This window comes from Mustelus asterias, chromosome 25 (assembly GCF_964213995.1).
Source record: "Mustelus asterias chromosome 25, sMusAst1.hap1.1, whole genome shotgun sequence".
NCBI classification, from domain to species: Eukaryota; Metazoa; Chordata; class Chondrichthyes; order Carcharhiniformes; family Triakidae; genus Mustelus; species Mustelus asterias.
The window spans coordinates 25,886,059-25,909,550 of record NC_135825.1 but is presented as its reverse complement, the minus strand read 5'-3'; the positions used below and the strand labels follow the sequence as shown (position 1 = coordinate 25,909,550).

Sequence of the window (23,492 nt, the reverse complement as noted above, 5' to 3'; positions counted from 1 at the left end):
CTCTGCTGCTTGTGCCCTTACTCACACCAAGTCCTGTTCACCTATCATCCCTAAAGTTTAAAGTTTATTTATTAGTCACAAGTAAGGCTTACATTAACACTGCAATTAAGTTACTGTGAAATACCCTTAGTCGCCAAAGTCAGGCACCTGTTCGGGTCAATGCACCTAACCAGTACGTCTTTCAGAATGTGGGAGGAAACCGGAGCACCCGGAGGAAACCCATGCAGACACAGGGAGAATGTGCAAACTCCACACAGACAGTGACCCAAGCCGGGATTCAAACCCAGGTCCCTGGTGCTGTGAAACAGTAGTGCTAACCACTGTGCTACTGTGCCAACCTGTGCTCGCATATCTACATTGACACCTTGTCAAGAAACTGCTGAAAATTCTAAAAATTCTCATCCTTGCTTCCCAATCCTACCGATGGTCTCACCTCTCCTAAACTCCTCCAGTTCCCCAATCCTCCGAAATATCCACGCACCTCCAGTTCTGGCCTCTTGAACATCCCATGCCTTCAGGTGCCTCAGCCCCTAAGTTCTCAAATTTCTTCTCTCAAACCTTCCAGCCTCTCTCACTCACTCTCCGCTTTTAAGATACTTCTTCAAACCTTTTTTGTCTAAGGATTTAGTCATCTGCCCTCATATCGACTTGTGAGACTCAATGTCAAATTTTGGCTTATGTTCTTGTGAAATGACTTTGGAGGCAGCAGTGATAATCACAGTGGCACAGTGGTTAGCACTACTGCCTCACAGCACCGGGGACCTGGGTTCAATTCCCGACTTGGGTCACTGTGCGGAGTCTGCACTTTCTCCCCATGTCTGCATGGGTTTCCTCCGGGTACACTGATTTCCTCCCACATTCCAAAGATGTGTGGGTTAGGTGGATTGGCCATGCTAAATTGCCTCTTAGTGTCAGGGGACTAGCTAGGATAAATGCATGGGGTTATGGGGACAGGGCCTGAGTAGGTTATGGTCAGTGCTGACTTGCTGGGTGGAATAGCCTCCTTCTGTACTGTAGGATTCTATGATTTATTACATTAAATGTGCTATATAACTACAAGCCTTTGATGCAGGTAATTAAGTTTTTACGAAGAAGAATTTGAGGGTGATAGGGTTAAGAGGCTCCTATACAACCAAGCCACTTCCCTTAAAAGCAATCTGTATTCCTGACATTGTCTGAGTAAGTGAGCAGCTTGGAGCATCCTTGATAATTTCACAGCAAGATTTTCACTTTCTGCCGGACTCATCATGCTTTCTAATTGCAAACATCACTAATAATGGCCTTAAGGTTACAAGTGAGAGCACTTGACTATTGTGATCTCCCCATGCCTGGTACTTCTGAAGAGAACTGTAATATGTTAAATTTCTTTTTATGGCCTCGTGCTGATTGCCGCTAAATGCGACATTATTCAAGTAAGTTCTTGATCGTAATAAAATGGCTCTGGGCAGTCTTGTGATTTCTTGCTTGGTTTCAGGATATTAAGCATGGGAAGAACATAAGCAGATATGCAGAACCAGTGGGCAGTTAGAGGAATTTGGAAAATATTTTCCAACAAATCTATATTTAAACTATTTTTGCTTTAATTATTAAATAATTTGTCTTTTCATACTGACACTTGACTGCATTAACTGCTGCCCTGTGTCACTCTATCGAATACATTTTCAAAATTCGTGGCTATGTGTTGGTGATTAGCATTAATGCAGAGAGAACCCTTATGCTTGAAGGTATGTATTCTCAGTAGCTAATGTTGCACTTATTGAAAAATACATTATGGATGTGGATGAAGTCAAAAAATAAGCTTTGCATGGCAAAATGAACCTTCACAATACTTCAGAACTCTTGGATTTTGTTTTCAGCTCTCATCAAAGTAAGACTTTCTACATAATTTTTGCAAAAGTTAATTTCTCCTTAGGGGCGGCACGGTAGCACAGTGGTTAGCACTGCTGCTTCACAGCTCCAGGGGCCTGGGTTCGATTCCCGGCTTGGGTCACTGTCTGTGTGGAGTTTGCACATTCTCCTCGTGTCTGCGTGGGTTTCCTCCGGGTGCTCCGGTTTCCTCCCACAGTCCAAAGGTGTGCGGGTTAGGTTGATTGGCCATGCTAAAATTGCCCCTTAGTGTCCTGAGATGCGTAGATTAGAGGGATTAGTGGGTAAAATATGTAGGGATATGGGGGTAGGGCCTGGGTGGGATTGTGGTCGGTGCAGACTCGATGGGCCGAATGGCCTCTTTCTGTACTGTAGTGTTTCTATGATTTCTATGAATATATGTCTCAAAATTGGGAGCCCTGATAACTGATATCTCCAAATGTATCCAAGTGCAGAGTTGATTTTCTTTTCCAACATTGGATTCTCATCATTGCAATTTATGCCTTGCATGACTTCTGTTATTTTACTTTCTCAGTCTGGGATTTGCTTATTATTGGGTTTGGCCAGATGACATTGTGATTTGTATATTTCCTGATCAGCAGCACTGAAAATTTTAAACTTTGAAAGATTAATTAATTAGTTCTTTCACAACAGTTTTGTACTTTGTCTTAAAACGTCCCTAAATCTGTTTATGTTTATAATTTGTTTTTAATTTATGAGTGGTTTATTTGGATGGAAAAGGTTATTAAAGTTGTATTGATATTGGGATAAGCAGTTTGAAAGGTAGACTTGGTTTGTGTGACCACTTATTTGCATTATACCAATACAGCATTTTAAATGTGTTTTTATAGATATATGTATAATCCATATGTATATTTTTTGTATAATCCACATATAAAAAATGTGGATTATCCACATATAAAGACTACATATGTTTAATACCCAGGTAAAAATGTGTATTATCCATATATATAAGATTAATGCACAAGATGCATGCACAAGATAATATCAGCAGTCACTTCACAGGGGCAGCACGGTGGCACAGTGGTTAGCACTGCTGCCTCACAGAACCAGGGACCCGGGTTCGATTCCCGGCTTGGGCCACTGTCTGTGTGGAGTTTGTGCGTTCTTGCCATGTCTTCATGGGTTTCCTCCGGGTGCTTCGGTTTCCTCCCACAGTCCAAAGATGTGCAGGTTAGGCGAATTGGCCATGATACATTCTCTCTCTGTACCTGAACAGGTGGCGGAATGTAGCGACTCAGGGATTTTCACAGTAACTTCATTGCACTTTGAATGTAAGCCTACTTGTGACCAATAAATCAATTTTAAAAACTTAGCCTTAATGCTGTGTGCACAATTCTTTTCTCAGTTGATAAAGGCCTGTAATGACATGACACCTTGGCTGTTCACATCCTGCTGCCATTGCCAGCAAGGTTGGAGAATTTGGCGCTCAGCCAAATCTCCATTCACTGTAGCGGGACGGGAAAATCCTGCCTGCGAGTGAGGTCAGAGAACCTGCTCCCTTGAACTTAGTGAATATCATCTCACAGAGGAAGTAATTGATTAGATTTCAACTTGCATAAAACTAGCACTGTGGATCAGCCATCTATTACAGAAACCGTAGTTCCAGCATGCTATATATGCATATCATATCCACGCAACCAGTTGAAAATCTGTAGAATTGACTTTTAAAATTATTTTGGAATGTTCTGCAATTATCCTCCAGTATAGACAGATGAATATGTTATGACATATAAACGGTATTCGCAAACTGGAAACCATTGTGAAAAACGCAGTTGTTGTCATGTTCTGCTCAATCTCACATTATAGAAAATGTCTTGGTTCCTGTGTTGTGCTAAAACAATCTTACTGTCTGTGTAGCTCCTTGAAGTGAAGATGCCGGCGTTGGACTGGGGTGAACACAGTAAGAGTTTAACAACACCAGGTTAAAGTCCAACAGGTTTATTTGGTAGCAAATACCATTAGCTTTCGGAGCGCTGCTCCTTCGTCAGATGGAGTGGAAATGTGCTCTCAAACAGGGCACAGAGACACAAAATCAAGTTACAGAATACTGATTAGAATGCGAATCCCTACAGCCAACCAGATCTTAAAGATACAGACAATGTGGGTGGAGGGAGCATTAAGCACAGGTTAAAGAGATGTGTATTGTCTCCAGACAGGACAGCCCGCAAGTCCAGGAGGCAAGCTGTGGGGGTCACTGATAATGTGACATAAATCCAACATCCAATGTAGGGATTCGCATTTTAATCAGTATTCTGTAACTTGATTTTGTGTCTCTGTGCCCTGTTTGAGAGCACATTTCCACTCTATCTGATGAAGGAGCAGCGCTCCGAAAGCGAATGGTATTTGCTACCAAATAAACCTGTTGGACTTTAACCTGGTGCTGTAGCTCCTTGAAGGCAGTGCAAAACAAACTGGTTGACTGGAAAATGAGTTCAGACAACAAATTAGACTTGTGGTTCAGGTAACCCCCACAAACATCATTTTAATTGATACATCATCCAAATCAATCAATCTTGGACTGAATGACAGAAATCTATTTTTTTCTTTTTATTTATTAGTGTCACAAGTAGGCTTACCTTAAAACAGCAATTAAGTTACTGTGAAAATCCCTTAGTTGCCACACTCTGATGCCTGTTTGGGTACACTGATGGCGAATTTAGCATGGCCAATGCACCTAACCAGCACGCCTTTCGAATTGTGGGAGGAAACCGGAGCACCTGGAAGAAACCCACGCAGACGTGGAGAGAACGTGTAGACTCCGCACAAACAGTGACTCAAGCTGGGAATTGAAGCATATGGCATGCTTGCCTTCATCGGACGGAGCATCGAGTATAAAAGTTGGCAAATTATGTTACAGTTATAGAAAACATTGGTTAGGCCACATTTGGAACACTGTGTCCAATTCTGGTCACCACACCACCAGAGGGACGTGGAGGCTTTGGAGAGAATACAGAAAAGGTTTACTAGGATGTTGCTTGGTATTAGCTGTGAGAGAAATTGAATAAACTGGGATTATTGTCCCTGGAAAAACGAAGGCTGAGGGGTGACTTGAGAGAAGTTTATTAAATTATGAGGGGCATAGATAAGGTGAACAGTTGGAAGCTTTTTCCCAGGGCAGAAATGATCATTTCAAGGGGGCACAAGTTCAATGTAAGGGGGCAAAGGTTCAGTCGAGATTTGTGGGGAACATTATTTGGATCAGCATCGTGTAAGTGTTGATAAATCTGGAGTTCCACAATCTAGAAAACATTAAAATCTAATGAAAATGTGCCACCCAAAATAAGGGAGGGAACTAAACATAGAGGGCTGCGGCAGCACATGACGCAGAAAACCTTCTTCCACCACTGCCCCAACCCCCTTTTTATGGCGAGATAAGGGCAGAGAAAAGACAACTACTGCTAAAATATGCTTCCCAATCTATTTTCCAACATGACCCCATTTCAGCACTGAACCAATTAGGATTAGGGCAGCACGGTGGCACAGCGGTTAGCACTGCTGTCTCGCAACACCAGGGACCCGGGTTCAATTCTGGCCTCAGGTGAGTGTCTGTGCGAAGTTTCCACATTCTTCCCATGTCTGCAGGTGCTTTGGTTTCCTTCCACAGTCCAAAGATGTGCAGATTAGGTGGATTGGCCATGCTAAATTCACCCTCTGTGTACCTGAACAGGCGCTGGAGTTTGGCAAATGGCGGATTTTCACAGTAGCTTCATTGCAGTGTAAATGTAAGCCTACTTGTGACAATAAATAAAAACTTGAATAATGCATTGGTTTAGGTACAGTCCTGAACTATCTTTAACATAATTTACATGTACAGACTTCCCATCCTCCTCATGACAGATACTCTATTTTTGAGACTTTAAGGTGTCTCTTCTAATATTCTTAACACTGTTGGTGCCCAAAACATTTTTGCTTGTTTCTGAAATTTTGTTCTTTCCTTTTGCTCCCAATGCTATCGCCCTCCCACTTTGAGGTGCTCCTGCTGGCTCTTCAAAATGTGGTTCCACAGGGTTTCCTGCCCCATCTCAGTGAACTGACAATGGGAATCATAGTGTACTGGCAGCTAATGTAAACCAGACCTCGCCATGAAAATGGCACAGGCCCCACTCCAATTCATTATGGCACACCGCACACTCCAACCAAACCAGTCCCAATCAATTAATATGCAGCCAACGTGCCAGTGAGTCTCTCTGAGGCAAAGCCGAATGCAAGTTAGAACATAAGAACTAGGAGCAGGAGTAGGCCATCTGGCCCCTCCAGCATGTTCCGCCATTCAATAAGATCATGGCTGATGTTTTCATGGACTCAGCTCCACTTACCCGCCCACTCATCGTAACCCTTAATTCCTTTACTGTTCAAAAATGTATCTATCCTTGCCTTAAAAACATTCAATGAAGTAGCCTCAACTGCTTCACTGGGCAGGGAATTCCACAGATTCACAACCCTTTGTGTGAATAAGTTCCTCCTCAACTCAGTCCTAAATCTGCTTCCCCTTATTTTGAGGCTATGCCCCCTAGTTCTAGTTTCACCCGCCAGTGGAAACAACTTCCCTGCTTCTATCTTATCTATTCCCTTCATAATCTTGTATGTTTCTATAAGATCTCCCCTCATTTTTTAAAATTCCAATGAGTATAGCCCCAATCTACTCAGTCTCCTCATGAGCCAACCCCCTCAACTCCAGAATCAATCTAGTGAATCTTCTCTGCACCCCCTCCAGTGCCAGTATATCCTTTCTCAAGTAAGGAGACCAAAACTGTACACAGTACTCCAGGTGTGGCCTCACCAGCACGTTATACAGCTGCAACATAACCTCACTGTTTTTAAACTCCATCCCTCTAGCAATAAAGGACAAAATTCCATTTGCCGCCTTAATTACCTGCTGCACCTGCAAACCAACTCCTTGCGATTCCTGCACAAGGACACCCAGGTCCCTCTGCACAGCAGCATGCTGCAATTTTTTACCATTTAAATAATAGTCAATTTTTCTACCAAAATGGATGACCTCACATTTACCAACATTGCACTCCATCTGCCAGACCCTCGCCCACTCACTTAGACTATCTATATCCCTTTGCAGACATTCAGCGTCCTCTGCACACTTTGCTCTGCCACCCATCTTAATGTCATCTGTGAATTTTGACACACTACACTTGGTCCCCAACTCAAAATCATCTATGTAAATCGTAAACAATTGTGGTCCCAACACTGATCCCTGAGGCACGCCACTAGTCACTGATCGCCAACCAGAAAAACATCCATTTGCCCCCACTCTTCGCTTTTTGTTAGTTAACTAATCCTCTATCCATGCTAATGCACTACCCATAACACCGTGCACCTTTATCTTATGTAGCAGTCTTTGGTGCGGCACCTTGTCAATTCTCTATGTTCCCACCAATCTTTGCCATTTTGTATGCATTTTCTTTCAATTTGATACCCTCCTTTATTTCCTTAGATATCCATGGCTGATTATCTCTTTTTCTAAAGTCCTTCCTTATCACTGGTATATACTTTTGCTGAGCACTGTGAAAGATCGCTTTAAAAGTCCCCCACTGTTCCTTAATTGTCCCACCATAAAGTTTTTGCTCCCAGTCTACCTTAGCCAACTCCTCCCTCATCCCACTGTAGTCTCCTTTGTTTAAGCACAAGACACTGGTATTGGATTTTACCTTCTCACGCTCCATCTGTATTTTAAATTCAACCATACTGTGATCGCTTCTTCCAAGAGGATTCCTAACTGCAAGATCATTGATTATTCCCGTCTCATTACACAGCACCAGATCTAGGATAGCTTGCTCCCTTGCAGGTTCCATTACATACTGTTGAGTGCAAATTTTGAGTGCACTAATAGCTAAACCTACAGCCAGTTAATCAGTCCAGCTTGTAATGTGGATTATTTACACTTGGTAGAAGCAACATTCATTCATATACATGAACCAGTTCTCTACAAACAAAAGAAACTTGTTCGAGCCTTGGGCCTTCGTTGAATTACCTGGAAACTCGGGAAGTCCATAGTTCCCTGCCTTTCTTACTATGGGCAATACCTCAGGTAATCAGAGACGAATTAGAAACCAATCTTTTGGTTCTAAAAGAAACAAACCTTTTCTCCTGCATTATAAATTGTTGTGATTTTGTCCTGATGAATGCAAGGCAAAAAGCTTCAGCAACATGTCCCTCTTTTCATAAAGATTCAATCTCTGAATACCAAGTATTAGTCTTGAACATTCTAAAATGTTTTTATAAAGCATCTGCACCACAGGAGCGGGCCATTTGGCCCAAGAGATGCTTCACACCAGTCTCCTCCCACTTTAATTCAGTCACTATGTCCTTCTATTTTCTTCTTTCCCATGTACTTTTACAGTTGCCCATTAAATGCATCAATGAGTTTGAGATGGTATTACATTCTGATGTTGCATTAAAGGGCTGTTATGCTATTGTGGCCAAAATGTGACTGAGCAAGCAGATCAAACAGATTATTTAGTATGGTTTGAGATAATTCTCTCTTTACAAAATAGTTGCTTCCACAATTGCGAGAATATTGAACATGGGTCACCGGCATACTGACCATTGGACCATGCATTGAACAAAAACACTCTGGTCTGAGTTGGACAGGTTTATTCTGGTACATGTTGAGAATTCTAACAATTCTCATAATTGCCTCTGAAAGACTCCAAAATCATGGGCGTTATCTTCTATATGGTACAGTCATAATATGGTTTCTATATCAGCATTTAAACACAAATCATTCCCATTGTTGGGGAAATCATCTAAAGTTTTGTTTATGGAATGCTGAGCTTGAATACCATTGGGGAGAAGTTTTCACCAGCTGTTATATGATCCTTGTACCGAATTCTGGTGTCTTATGAGAGTACGTTTGTTGTTATTGCTGCAACCTCTGACACAACAACATTTAATACCTCATGCTTTCAGACAATTAATTTTACAACTGAGCTGAAGTAAATTTGGCGTGAATGTCCTAGGATTTAATGGGATTTAGCAGCCAAATCATGTTCTGTGCTTTGAAACCTCCCTGTCTGTTTACCACATTGACAGCTTGAGTGTTTGCCCTGCCAGGCAAAATGGACCCGTGCTGAAGAGTCCAATTTTTCTCTGGCGCAGGTACACTCCATGTAGAGACACATATACTGTGCAGATGATCCAGTGACTGCATGAATGAAAACGTAGAACTTGGAGTTTCTAAGGAAAGCAGAGGGCTATCGATTCTGGCAGTGCCATCGTAACCAATATCCTCAAGTAAATCGCTGAACTTTGTCATACTTTACTTTTAAATTGGAAGCTATTATGACTTGTGCTTCACAGAAGTTCGGAACAATCACACTTTTAGGCACAAATACTGGAGCTTTTCATTGAATGCATTTCTTAGAGCTCTCCAGGTAGCTGGTGGACATTGTATCATAAAATCCCTACAGTGCAGAAGGAGGCCATTCGGCCCATCAAGTCTTCACCAACCACAATTCCACCCAGGGCCTATCCCCATAACCCCATGCATTTACCCTAGCTAGTTTCCCTGACACTAAGGGGCAATTTAGCATGGCCAATCCACCTAACCCACACATCTTTGGACTGTGGGAGGAAACCGGAGCACCCGGAGGAAACCTACACAGGGAGAATGTGCACAGACAGTGACCCAAGCCTGTAATCGAACCCAGGTCCCTGGCGCTGTGAGGCAGCAGTGCTAGCCACTGTGCCACCGTGCTACCACATGCCACATGTTACATTGGTTAACTGACAGTGCAGCAATGAGTGATGTGACTCTCTGGATATACACATATAATATATTATATTATATATATCTACATGCACATGGCAATATAGTTCCTAAATCATATTGGAATAATACATCTGTGAAATCTCAGATCAGTCTTTCTCAATACAACACTACCTGGTTTGATCTATGACGCTTAACAGTGCAGCATACAATTGACTTCTTCCAACAATATTTCTCTAGCATTTATAGCATGCTTCAGCTGAGTACACAATCTATGTGGATGCTGCCATTTTTCTGCCAGTCACCATCTTTTGTCTGGTGAAATTTTACTCTTTGCTAGCTAACAAATAAGCCTGAAATTTATGCATCCTTAAATATTTAATTTTAAAACATCGACCAAAAATATAGACGCTGGTTGTCTAAGATTTAAATTCAGCTTCGGCCCAGTAAAGTATTGTTTATATGATAAAATAGAATTATATTTTCACACTCTTATTCTTTCTTTGTTCCACTCTCTCGTTCTTTCTCTCTTGCTTGTGTTGGCTAACATATTTCTGGTGGTCAGTGATTTTTAGTTTGTCAAGGAGCTTTCAAACACACAAATGAGAGCCATAAATCTGTAATGTCCTTGTTTCCTTTAATGCAATCTTTGACTTTTCTTATACTACTTTTGTACCTTTGGACAATGTATAATTTCTTATCTGATAGCAATCTGTTTCTCATTTCCAGTTTCCAAATCGCCCCATTCTCATCTCTTTATCTTTATAGATCAACATATTCACTTGAACTTCCACACTTTTCACCCAAAACTGAAAAAATACCCTTCCTCCCCCTTGCACCTTTTCTGTTGAAATAAAGATTTCATAATACTTCCTGTTCTTAACATTCTTTTTGAGGACATCCAAACTGGGAATCTATACCTCTTTAGGTTCTTGTTCCTTCTTTAACCTTTTAAAATCCAAGTACAGTGGAGTCAAATCTCTAGCTCATAATATACCTTCTCCTTTCCACTCTTGGTGAAGCCCCAACATTTATGGTTCTTGACCAAATTTTCTCAATAATTTAAAAGCGGATTTGTAGCAATATCCTGAAGTGGAGTGCAATAGAAAGCAGTAGCTTCTGGAAGAAAATCTTGGTTGTGATATCAGTGGCCACAATCTCAATTTCTTAGCCACTGACTCAATCCCTCTCCCTGGCCACTGTCTGCAGCTGAATGTGGTAGCATGGCCCCTTTATGGGGGCGTTCCCTGAGGGCCATGCCCTTGAGCCGGACCCGATGGCTCAGCTTCCTGCTTTGACAGTCCAATCAGGAGCAAGGGTGTGTATTCTGGGCCAGGGAGGACCCACAGTTGGAGCCAGAGTGGAGAGTTGTATAGCCGCAAAATTGATTCCAACTGGCCGTTTGTTGTAAATATTTATTGTTTGTTACTTTAAGCCACATGGAGTCGCCCCCTTTATCACACTGAACTAGACTTCAGAAACTTGCTGTTCTATTTGACCCCCTGTGGACGTTCCAACCTCATGTCCACTTCAAGATTGCATTCTTTCAACACCGTATCATTGTATATTTCCACCTCTGCCTCAGCTTATATGCTACTCTAATTTGTGCCTTTGTTACCATTCTACACCCACCATAAACTTTAAATCATAGAATTGTTACAGAACAGAATGAAGCCATTTGGTCTGTTTTGTTCGTCCCAGATCTATGCAAGAGCAGCTCACTGAGTCTCACTCATCCACTGCTGCCATGTATCCCTGCAAATGTTTTTTCCTCTTCATTACCCTCAAATATTGCATTTCAGATTGCAACGGCTCTGCATCAAAGTTCTTCCTCATGTTGTCATTGGTTTGAAGCTTAATGTGCATATCCCCAGGTGTCTCTGTTCCTGCATCGCCTTTAGAATTGGGGGCGGCACAGTGGTTAGCACTGCTGCCTCACAGTGCCAGGGACCCAGGTTCGATTCCCAGCTTGGGTCACTGTCTGTGTGGAGTTTACATGTTCTCCTCGTGTCTGCGTGTGTTACCTCTGGGTGCTCCGGTTTCTTCCCACAGTCCGAAAAATGTTCTGGTCAGGTGGATTGGTCTTGCTAAGTTCTCCCTCAGTGTACCCGAACAGGCGCCGGAGTGTGGCGACTACGGGATTATCACAGTAACTTCATTGCAGTGTTAATGTAAGCCTACTTGTGACACTAATAAACTTTAACTTTGTATTTTCCTTTACATTGCGCCTCTTTATTCTTTCAACCAATTTGTATTGCTTCACACTTGAGTTTATGGCGATACCCTGTTTCATACCAAATTGTGTACACCCATCACCTCTAGGTTCATTTAACCACATTGGCTCCCAGTCCAGCAACATCTAGATCTTTGTTTCAGATTCCAGCAACTGCAGTATTTTGCCTCTAACCTAGTTCTTTATCTTTACATCCTTCAACAACTCAACAAACCCCCACCCAAGATGACCAAGATTGTGGGCTCCTCAAATTCTGGCACATCCACAATTTTAATTGTTTCACTACTGATGGTCATGCATCCAGTTGTCCAGGTCCAAAACTCTGGAATTCACTCTTTAAACCTCTCTTTTCCCCTTTAAGATGTTCGTTGAAACTTACCTCTTTGACTCTGACCTGTCCTAATGTCTCCTTATGTAGCCGAATGTCAAACTTTGTTTACTACCAATCCTGTAAGGCGTGTTGCGGAGTTTTACTTCATTAATGGCCCTATATAAAAGTAAGTTGTTGTGAATATGTGAAGAACTATTGTCTAAGCTACCTGCATGAATATAATAGTATCTTTCAATGCACGTTGTACTTTTTTTATCTTCTTCCTGAAATCTCCTTTCAATAATGTTTAACGTAAAAATCACACAGTGATACAATTCTGCATTTATGCCACATAGCCCAGACTCTGATGATTTACATGGCAGTTGGCCACAATCCAACTTGCACTTAATATGATTTTTATGAAACTCTCACATTAAAATCACACTGGATAATTGGCATCATTGTTTTTCCATCTGTTGGGATTTAAGTGAACAATAATTGTATCAAGGCTTTAACATGCTTGCATCAACCATATGTCCTGCTGGACTCAATGGGATTGACATCCTTTCTACTGTTGTGTGATTAATTTGATTGTCTGTTGTAGTAGGGCAATCATGATGTGGAGATGCCGGCGTTGGACTGGGGTAAGCACAGTAAGAAGTCTCACAACACCAGGTTAAAGTCCAACAGGTTTATTTGGTAGCAAATACCATACCCCGAAAGAGCATTGCTCCGAAAGCTTATGGTATTTGCTACCAAATAAACCTGTTGGACTTTAACCTGGTGTTGTGAGACTTCTTACTGTAGTAGGGCAAACCCAGGGAGTGTGGGCTGCAGCAGGAGGGGAATGAATGGAAAGGGTTAAACAGACAGCCTGACTACAGTATTCACACTCACTGTGGGCAGACATGACAAATTACCATATCCCAGACAACGCTAACACAGTCACACACTAGGTGAGATCTTTCCCAGCTTACAGCAACAATAAGAGAATCGATATCTTATCAAGGCTCCACACTGTCTAGGGGAGCCATTGTGCCTCTGGAAAACTAATCAAGTTTCAGAGAGATGGGGACAATTAACACACCATTGAAATTGGTTTGACAAACACAACGTTTTGATATTGTGAACAGGTAGGGCCCGATTTTACCATCGTGTTGCACCCGTTTTCGGGCGCGAAAACTTGGTAAAGTCGGGTGTGAGGCGATTAGCGCGATGCGTGCCCACGTCGGTTCCCCCTTTACCAAGGCCCAAAAATGGACGTGATTGGAACCGTGCCCGAAACGGGTGCGACGGCAATTTAAATGCATTGGCATGCATTTAAATTGACTAAATGGGCTGGACGCCCAAACTTACCTGCATTTCCCCCTTTACCACCGCGTTTGCCTGTCCAGATTCGGCGTGAAACAGACATGCTTGGCAGAAGTCTGTTTCGGGCACCCCAGCTTCTGAAGAGGTAAGTTCAGAGCTTCCAACGGCTCTCTGATTCAGATCGGTGGTGAGGGGGAGAGAGAGGCAGGCCAGACCATTCTCTGGTGGGCGGGGGGGGGGGGGAGAGGTGAGTCAGATTCTCTGGTGGGGGGGGGGGGGTGGGAATGAGTGAGGAGGAGGGCCAGATGGATCTCTGGTGGGGGAGGAGGGATGCGGGCCAGATGGATCTTTGGTGGGTCGGAGGAGGAGGGAGGCCCGATTGTTCTCTGGTGGGGTTGAGGAGGGCAGCCCGATCATTCTCTGGTGTGGGGGAGGAGGAGGAGGAGAGATACCCCATCGTTCTCTGGTTGAGGGTGGGGGGGGGGGGGGGGGGGAGGAGGAGGAGGAGGCGGGCCAGATGGATCTCTGGTGGGAGGGAGGAGGAGGGAGTTCTGATCGTTTTTCGGTAGGGGGGGGGGGGGGAAGAGGAGGAGGAGGGAGCCGGGCCAGATGGGCCTCTGGTGGGGTGGGGGTCCACTGCCACTCTGTGGGCGATCGGTGAGGGGGAATTGGGTCAGGGGGCGCGATCGGTCTGGGTAGCAGGGGGCTGGCTGGATAAGGGGGACAGTTATGTTGTGGGGATGGGGCAATGTCTGTGGGGGCCATCGCTCCCGGGCCATTTTTTGTGGCCGGGGGCAATGTAGCAGGGATGCATTTTTCAAATGTTTTTTTACTGGACATGCACAGTTGAAGGCTCCGATCGGAGCAGCGGCGTTTCAGGCATGATAAGCCCGTCCACAGGCCTGTGCAGCACGATTCAGAAACGCTGTTTTTTTTTTCAGGCTGCGTGTGTTTGGAGGTGCCGGAGAACAGGGTTTACAAGTTGAATCTGAATGACACCCAGATTCAGCACTTAGAATCAAAATGGTAAAATTGGGCCCATAGACAGGATGGCTGGAATTTTAGAGGGAGGTCCACCCCGATTCCGACGGCAGGTGAGACTCGGAAAATGGCATTCTCCATTAGCCTCGGGCAGGATCGTACGAACCTCGGGTGGACGTGCCGGTAAAATTCCGCCCATTATGTCCAGAAAACCATTAAAGTTAAAGTATTCAGGACAATGGATGATAATGTGATTGAAACAGAACTTTAACAAATTTAAAGTAACAATCGGATGGCCTAATCAAAATGTAGCACTGTGTAATGCGAAAAAGTACCTATGATCAGCAGAGTCGCTCGAAAGCAAGCTAGAATTACAGCTCCAAGTTTTGCTCTCCCTAATGCATGTTGAATAAAGCCATTTTTGTTGAAGTTCTATATGGTCTCATAAGACTCAGTTCGTTCATTCCCTCCAACACCTGTTGACAAAAGTGTCCTACTTTGAGGTTAAAGAAGGAATTCTTCTTTCTGACTGATCCAGTTAGGAAAATAAATGAAGTGGTCTTGTCGACACAGTGGATTGTGCAAAGGAATGTGGCCAAACAGTTATAGTCAACTTTAGACCAAACTTGAATTATATGTAAATGACTATTCCTGCTTCTGAATATTTTGTTCCATGAAAAAGTGAATAATTTCTTGATAGTGCATGTATAGTTTTGCTTGCTTTTCAATATTTAGGTCCTTCATTGTGTTGGCTGCAGTTATGCAACTCTATTAACAAAACTGATGCAATTATTTTGTATCATTTTACTGTAAACAGATGCTTAGTTTAAAAAAAATTGTGATTCATTAAGTCTTAATTTTCCCCAAAGGAACTCTTGATGGTGGATGCTGAATCATGATGCTCATAAGTACTTAATGAAAAGATTAGGAATTTGGTGGTTTGATATTATTCCGCATTTTTGAAACATAAATACAAATATATCAAATGTGAGATAAGCATTAGTTAAGGTAGCTTAATATGTGTGTATATTATATGTACACACCGACACACACGCACAGATTTTTGTGTTTGTATCCATGTGTGTGCATGTTTTATTAGTTTATTTATTAGTCACAAGTAGGCTTACGTTAACACTGCATTGAAGTTATTGTGAGAATCCCCTAGTCACCACATTCCGGCCCCTGTTTGGGTACACTGAGGGAGAATTTAACATGGCCAATCCACCTAACTAGCACATCTTTTGGACTGTGGGAGGAAACCGGAGCACCCAGAGGAAACCCACGCAGACACGGGGAGAATGTGCAGACTCCACACACAGTGACCCAAGCCAGGAATCGAACCCGGGTCCCTGGTGCTGTGAGGCAGCAGTGTTAACTGCTGTGCCACCGTATATGTGTATATATTAATCATGAAATGTGTAGTCCTCAGACTTGCAATGCAGTTGGTTCCTGGAAATGTAAGTCAGAACCGATTCCTCCCCCACCTCAGACATGAGGCTCGGTGAATGAAGGGTGCAAGGGGCCTGGTGTTTCAGTGGGAGGTTTCACAACTACCCCAGCCTCGTTCAAAGCATTTCAAATTCATACATCATATTTATAAAAATATGGAAGATGGACAAGCACGGCAACATAAAATCAAAACCGATGTCGTATATTTGAAACGGCGTCAGTTTTTAAACATCGTGAGTGTCATTCGTCATAACTCCACTGTTGTAAAATGGAGAACTGCCTATGCCTTGTTTGAACCTTTTGGTGTTTTTAATCCAAGCAATATTTCTCCATGTTTCACTTAGGCTGAAGCTAATTAAGGGAGTGATCATAAAATGTTATTGTCACAATACTGTAAGACGGAAACTATATCAATTTTTGTTTCACACCAGTATTGTAATCCTGTTCCGATCCAGTGATTCACAGATTAGGATAATGGCACAAAGTCAACTCAGATTCCAATAACTAAATATCCAAGAGCATAATATTTGACTTAATAATTTTAAAAATGGATAAAATTGGAGCGGTAATCATGCCAATTATTTTGTTAAAATCATACTGGCTCTTTCGCCAAGACATTTTGCACGGGTCGTCCTGTTTTCCCGTACCAAAGCACCGTTAAGATGCTGAAGTGAAACTTCCTTAAAAAATGTCCTGTCCCTGAAGGCCACTCCTTCTGTACTCCTTGTAGGGAAGTGATTATAAATAAGCTCATGCTGAATTTAATTAGAGGGTAATTGGTGAACAAAACTTCTGTCGGGTGACAGCTGCTTACAAGTCTGCAGCTCCTGGCCTTGGGAAGAAGCCAAGCTATTGAGCTCAGAAATACTAACTTTGCTTTCCTTTGTTTAACTTTTTGAAGACAGTTGCAACTGTAACAAACTATATCTGTAATAAAGGTTTTTTAAAAATCGCCATTTGAGTAACATTATTATTGTATATGGTGAAGCGAGTGAGAGCCAAAAAAACCCCAGCCAGTTCAAGAAGTACAAGTTAAGGCTTGTGGAATTTATAGAGAAAAGGAATCAAAGTGTTGAAAAATAATGTTTAAAAAATTGACGGCAGTAACTTAATTATATTTTTAAAATGTCTGCATGCACTTCCTGTCCATATTCTGTGGAGATGTGCGGGTTAGGTTGATTGGCCAGGTTAAAATTGCCCCTGAGATGCGTAGGTTAGAGGGATTAGCGGGTAAATATGTGGGGGTAGGGCCTGGGTGGGATTGTGGTCGGTGCAGACTCGATGGGCCGAATGGCCTCCTTCTGCACTGTAGGGTTTCTATTTGAATCATTTTTGAATGATATGATACAGGGGCTATAATGGAGAAATGGCTTTGATTTGGCCAAGGCTTAGAGCTGAATGTTTTTAGTTATAACACTTTCATGAGACAAACAAAGGGAAAGAACAGAAAGGGAAGTGCATTAATAAAAGATGCAATTTGCATAAGAATGTGAGAATGTTTAAAGAATGTGCCAAGATTAATGGATTTCAGCAATGAAAACGAAATGGCACCACATTCAGTGCATTTTACAGACCAATAAAAACTTGTGATGATATTAAAAATGGTGAGATGTAGTTCAAAGAGAATTGTAAATGCCTAATAATATCGAGTTGGCTTTAACTATCCAATGTGGGCGGCACGGTGGCACAGTGGCTAGCACTGCCGCCTCACAGCGCCAGAGCCCTGGGTTTGATTCCTGGCTTGGGTCACAGTCTGTGTAGAGTCTGCACATTCTTCCCATGTCTGCATAGGCTTCCTTCGGGTGCTCCAGTTTCCTCCCACAGTCTGAAAGACGTGCTGGTTAGGTGCATTGGCCATGCTAAATTCTCCCTCGGTGTAGCTGAATAGGGGCCGGAGTGTGGTGACTGGGAGATTTTCACAGTAACTTCATTGCAGTGTTAATGTAAGCCTATTTGTGAACTAATACATAAACAAACTAAAAGATAGGTTTGAATTAAATACTATGTGGTCAAAACAGGAACTACTTTTTACAATGACATGGCTTCCCAAGTTTACACATCTCTATTATGATGAAAGAAGCATCGTTTGACTTAATTCCAAGAAATGAAATGGGATAAAAAATCATGACAATACATGTCAGGAGAATAGCAACCACAACACAGGTTGGTACAGTACAAGATAGAAAATGTCCACGCAAGATAAAGCGAATGACGCTGGGGTGGTCAAAATCAACAAGATAAGAAATCTGACTCAAAATCACCGAGTATAAAGCCAATAAACAAGATGATTGATCAATAGTGGAATCTTCACACATGAGGTTAAAAAGGTTAACAAGGTTGACATTTTAGTATTTAACACATTCAAGTTAATGCATGTTCTAATAGTTAATGAATTTTAAGTCTTGGTATCTTTCAATGCACTTTGTTAACTGGGTTTTGCTTTAACAGCAACTGCATCCTCCAAGGGCAAACCTATAAATAATTCAACATCACTTTGGTCAGAGTTACCCAAAGCTGTTTTTTGGGGAGGGTTTGCCCCTGTGTGCTGCCAACTGTTGGGTGTTAGAAACTGCGAGAGATAATTGGCTTTTGCTCGGAGCATTTGCACAGAGTTTGCTATTCTGGATCTGATTTTGCAACCCATGTGTACAAGTCAGCTGTACATTTTCACCATTGATTGCCTCTACTCACACCAGTGGACTTCCTAGTGATGGCAGATGTTCTTTGAGGAATGCCTGTGTTTTACTTTTGTATGATGTCCCTCTTAAGAACAAGGGGCACTGAGCGTATTCTGAAAGAAGGTTAATTGGTATCCTGATTGTGACGTCATTCTCATTCTGCTTGGCATTTCTTCACGGGTGAGGACTTTTTGAAACTTTGTACTCATTGGTTGCAGGCCCACCGGTGGGTAGTCAGGTCTTTCCATGACTAGTGGACCGTGCCACAGTGGTTGCAGAGCAAGGTGTAGCTGGTGCTGGGGAAACTGGATTGATCCTTCTCTACCATGATGGTTCTTTTAGTCGCAAAGTTGCCTGTAGCACTACTGATGTGGTATCTCCAGCTATCATGATCTAGGACCTGTACTTTACACTGGCGCGCACAGAGGGACTTCTTCATGGTGTCTTGAAACATCTGCGTGGGGCCCCTCTGATTTGTTTGAGTGGTTAGCTATTTGTACAACATGATGTTGGACAGGTGACTGTCATCCATCTGGGCATCGTGAGCTACCCAATGCAGTTGGCTTTGTGGGAGGATGACCTCAATGTTGGCATTCTTGATGGGGACTGCAATGTTTATGATGTAGCCCTTACAGTGAATGTTAAAGATGCTGTGGAAGGAGCATTGATGGAAGTACCCTAGAAGGGCGGCATGGTAGCACAGTGGTTAGCACTGCTGCTTCACAGCTCCGGGGTCCCGGGTTCGATTCCTGGTTTGGGTCATTGTCTGTGTGGAGTTTGCACATTCTCCTCGTGTCTGCGTGGGTTTCCTCCGGGTGCTCCGGTTTCCTCCCACAGTCCAAAGATGTGCGGGTTAGGTTGATTGGCCAGGTTAAAAATTGCCCCTTAGAGTCCTGGGATGTGTAGGTTAGAGGGATTAGCGGGTAAATATGTGGGGGTAGGGCCTGGGTGGGATTGTGGTTGGTGCAGACTCGATGGGCCGAATGGCCTCCTTCTGCACTGTAGGGTTTCTATGATTTTCTATGATTTCTAAGATGCACATGGCAGTGATGCAGGACCCATGATTCTGTGCCATTGAGAAGAGGGTGAGGACTACGTTTTGTACACTGATTTTGGTGTATGCTCTAAGGCAATGGTTACTCCACACTCATTTATGGAGTCTGCTGATTGCGTTGTTTACTTTTGAAAGCCTAATGTACACTCTCTTGTTTCTGGTGGCTTCAAACAAAATGATTAGGTAAATTGCTTGACGGTATTCCACTCAGTTAAACATGTGATATTGATTGTCCCATAAATAGAGACAACTGGAATACTTTGGGTGGAGAGTTCTTGTAGGTTAGTACAACTGAGGAAGTCTCTTAAAATAAACCTACTTGAAACTAAAAGACCAATCTGGATTGATTCTTCCACCACAGCCACTTGTGAATAACAGTTGGTTGTGGACAACCACATCTTTGCACAGAGTTCCATGAGCAAACATTTGTTTTCATTGTGGTATCCAACTCCATGGTTTCCAAGCACTCTGATCCACGCCTGACTGTCATGGCCAACTTTGGCGCGGAAATCACCAAGGGTGACAATATTGTCCTTGGGCGGGGCATTTTGGATGAGTTCACGGAGATCTGTGTAGAACTTATGCTTGTCATCTGGGTTGGGCTTCAGAGTTGGGGTATAAACACTGATGAGAGTTGTAGGCTGCTGTTCTTGAAGGGTGAGGTGCAGGGATATGATGCATTCAGAGTGGCCAATTCGCAGGCTTGAAAGTTGAGTGGCGCGAGTCTTCACCTTGATGCTAATACTGAACTGTATTCTGTTTTGTCAAACTGCTTTGCTCCGAGTGTTGCTATATCAGTCTGGCTAGCTGGTGGGCTACCAGGGCTAAGCAGTGTTGGGGATGAGTGTTATCACTAGAGTCTAACATTGTTCTCACATTCAAGCAGACTAACTTCGGGATTTTTCTTTTTCCACCTTTTGAAGTGAGGTGAGGAGTTTATGTTTGCTTCTCTGTCACAGTTTGGCTGGATTAAGAGAGATGCCCCTTGACCATGGCAAGTCAGCCAGGTGGTGGTGAGATGCGTATTTGTTCGGGCCACCTTTACTGGGCCCCTCTCCAATTAAGGAACAAGCAGCGCTGTCCTTCAAATTGGCTGCTTGGTTGCTTAGAGTATAATCAGGAGATGATGTAATCTCCAGCTCATCATCAAAATGAGCAACATCTTGAGCCGCCTACATTCATAGAAACATAGAAACCCTACAGTGCAGAAGGAGGCCATTCGGCCCATCGAGTCTGCACCGACCACAATCCCACCCAGGCCCTACCCCCACATATTTTACCCACTAATCTCTCTAACCTACGCATCCCAGGACTCTAAGGGGCAATTTTTAACCTGGCCAATCAACCTAACCCGCACATCTTTGGACTGTGGGAGGAAACCGGAGCACCCGGAGGAAACCCACGCAGACACGAGGAGAATGTGCAAACTCCACACAGACAGTGACCCGAGCCGGGAATCGAACCCGGGACCCTGGAGCTGTGAAGCAGCAGTGCTAACCACTGTGCTACCGTGCCGCCCTATTCAGGATTGGAATTGCGGCTGCCAGTCTCATTAGATACCTGCTGTTTTCATCTTTTCCCCCATCCCTTCTGGGCTTTCTTGTTGAGTTGCTGTTTGGGTTGACTCATTTTCCCCTCCTGCGTGCATTGTGCAGCTTTAAAATGGAGTAATGTTTGCACTGATTGACCCCACTCTTGAAGCCTGGAGCTAATCTATCATGGCCCAGTGAATTAGGATGGTGGCAACGAGGTCTCCAAGTCATAGTTTCAGAGTGTCCTCCTTCTTGGTGTGTCGAATGGACTCTTCTTCCATTGCTATTTTATCCATGGCTGGTATATCAAAAGCTGTAGTCCGTACAATATGGTGTGGCACGCCTTCAGTCCATAACATGATGGTTGTTTGAACCACATGGAATACTTCTGACCTGACTGTTATCTTTGTCAAGGAAGAGATCCACCCAGGTGGTGTCGTGTGACCTGAAGTCACCATGGGGGTAAACAGCTAAGAAGTCAAGGGTAGAAAGGCTTTGGCTCTCAGCCTTTGTTTTTGTTTGGCAATTGGGAACATACTATTTTTTGTGAGAACAAACATTCAAGGTTCTCTCTGGATAGAGCAGTTTTCTGTTCTGCAGTAGTCCAGCAGAACCTGATAGTGAAGCAGGTCTCTGAAAATAGAGTAGAGATTGTGTTATTAACAAGTTGAAAAGGACAGAGTGCTGAAGACAGGAAAAGCAAATGATTATGGTTTTGGACAAGACCCATTGGGGCGGCACGGTAGCACAGTGGTTAGCACTGCTGCTTCACAGCTCCAGGGACCTGGGTTCGATTCCCAGCTTGGGTCACTGTCTGTGTGAAGTTTGCACATTCTCCTTGTGTCTGCGTGGGTTTCCTCCGGGTGCTCCGGTTTCCTCCCACAGTCCAAAGATGTGCGGGTTAGGTTGATTAGCCATGCTAAAAATTGTCCCTTAGTGTCCTGAGATGCGTGGATTAGTGGGTAAAATATGTAGGAATATTGGGGGTAGAGCCTGGGTGGGATTGTGGTCGGTGCAGACTCGATGGGCCAAATGGCCTCTTTCTGCACTGTAGGGTTTCTATGATGATTCATTGCTGCTATTTCAGTGCTGCCAGAATCCATCAGACTGTTAAAGGTGTTGGAGAAGGGATTCAGTGCCCTGAGGACTATTGTGACCCAAGTGAGAGAGGGGTTGGTAAGGTGCACCTTGTCAGTGGAAATTGTGTCCGGGATCTGGAGATGGACAATGGCTGCTGATGAATGTGACTCAAGGGCGGAAGGCAAGTGAGAGACCCTACAAAATAGGAATGGAGTTGGAAAGAATGTGAGATTAGACCATGTGCCCTATTTGTGTAGGAAGTAATATGAAAGCTTGTAGCTATTTGGAGGTGTGTCTTTGTATTGTCTTTTTAAGGTAAAATCTGCCTCTTTAATTGAAAGGTGAAGAATATTTTAAACAATGTCTGAATTAAGCTGATTTTAATTTTGTTACAGCACAAGGTTTTTAGGAAGTGAAATATTGTCCAATGCTTTTCTTTCCATTGGTGTTGTGCTGATTCCTCCTTTTTAAAAAAAAAGTCTTTACAGGGATCATAGCACCTTAAAGTTGCATTTCCAACTTCTAAACATTTATGTGCATGTGGAATATGTGGGGTATCAAAGACAGCGATCAGTACCTTTACTACTTTAGTTCCTTTTAGTTGTGTGAGTGAAAGAAGTACCTATAAGGTAATGTTCACTTACGACTTTAAAAAAAAAATGATTGAATGCCCAAGATACTAGACAGTGACCCAATTAAAATTGCCCAAATTAATCTCATTCCATTCTCAAAGCTGCTTTGAGAATATTAATGTGTACTTATGGGTACATGTCAGTGCACTATTATTTAAATTTGAAACACATTCATATTTTCCATCTTACTACCACAGTTTTGCAAATGTATTTACTGCGTTATGCATCTTCTTAAAAAAAAAATTAATAAATACAATCATAAAATGGTTACAACGCAGGAGGCCTTTCGGTCAATTAATCCCATGCTGCCTGTCTGCATGAGCAATCCAGCTGGTCCTACTCCCCTGCCTTGTCTCCTTAGGCTTGCAATATATTTTTTCCCCTTCACGAACTTATCTAATCCCCATTTAAAAGCTGCAATTGAATCTGCCTCCATCATTTCAGCTAAGAAATCTGTCTTAATGCTTTCTCACACCAAGGCTCAGCTGTTTCATTTGCTGTTTTACAAAGGGCAGAAAAGTTGAGCTTTATATAATGTAATCAAATTATAATGGTCATATATCTTTTGAATTTGAAAATGAGAGGAAGTGGCGAGGCAACGTCAAACTCCCGAGAAAAT

General features: G+C 43.0%; 1 protein-coding gene across 3 annotated transcripts in view; it reads left to right on the top strand.

The window, feature by feature from the left end:
- The window catches only part of LOC144479268 (copine-8), a 652,766-nt gene that overhangs the window by 187,530 nt on the left and 441,744 nt on the right, over positions 1–23,492 (top strand). The window lies entirely within an intron of this gene.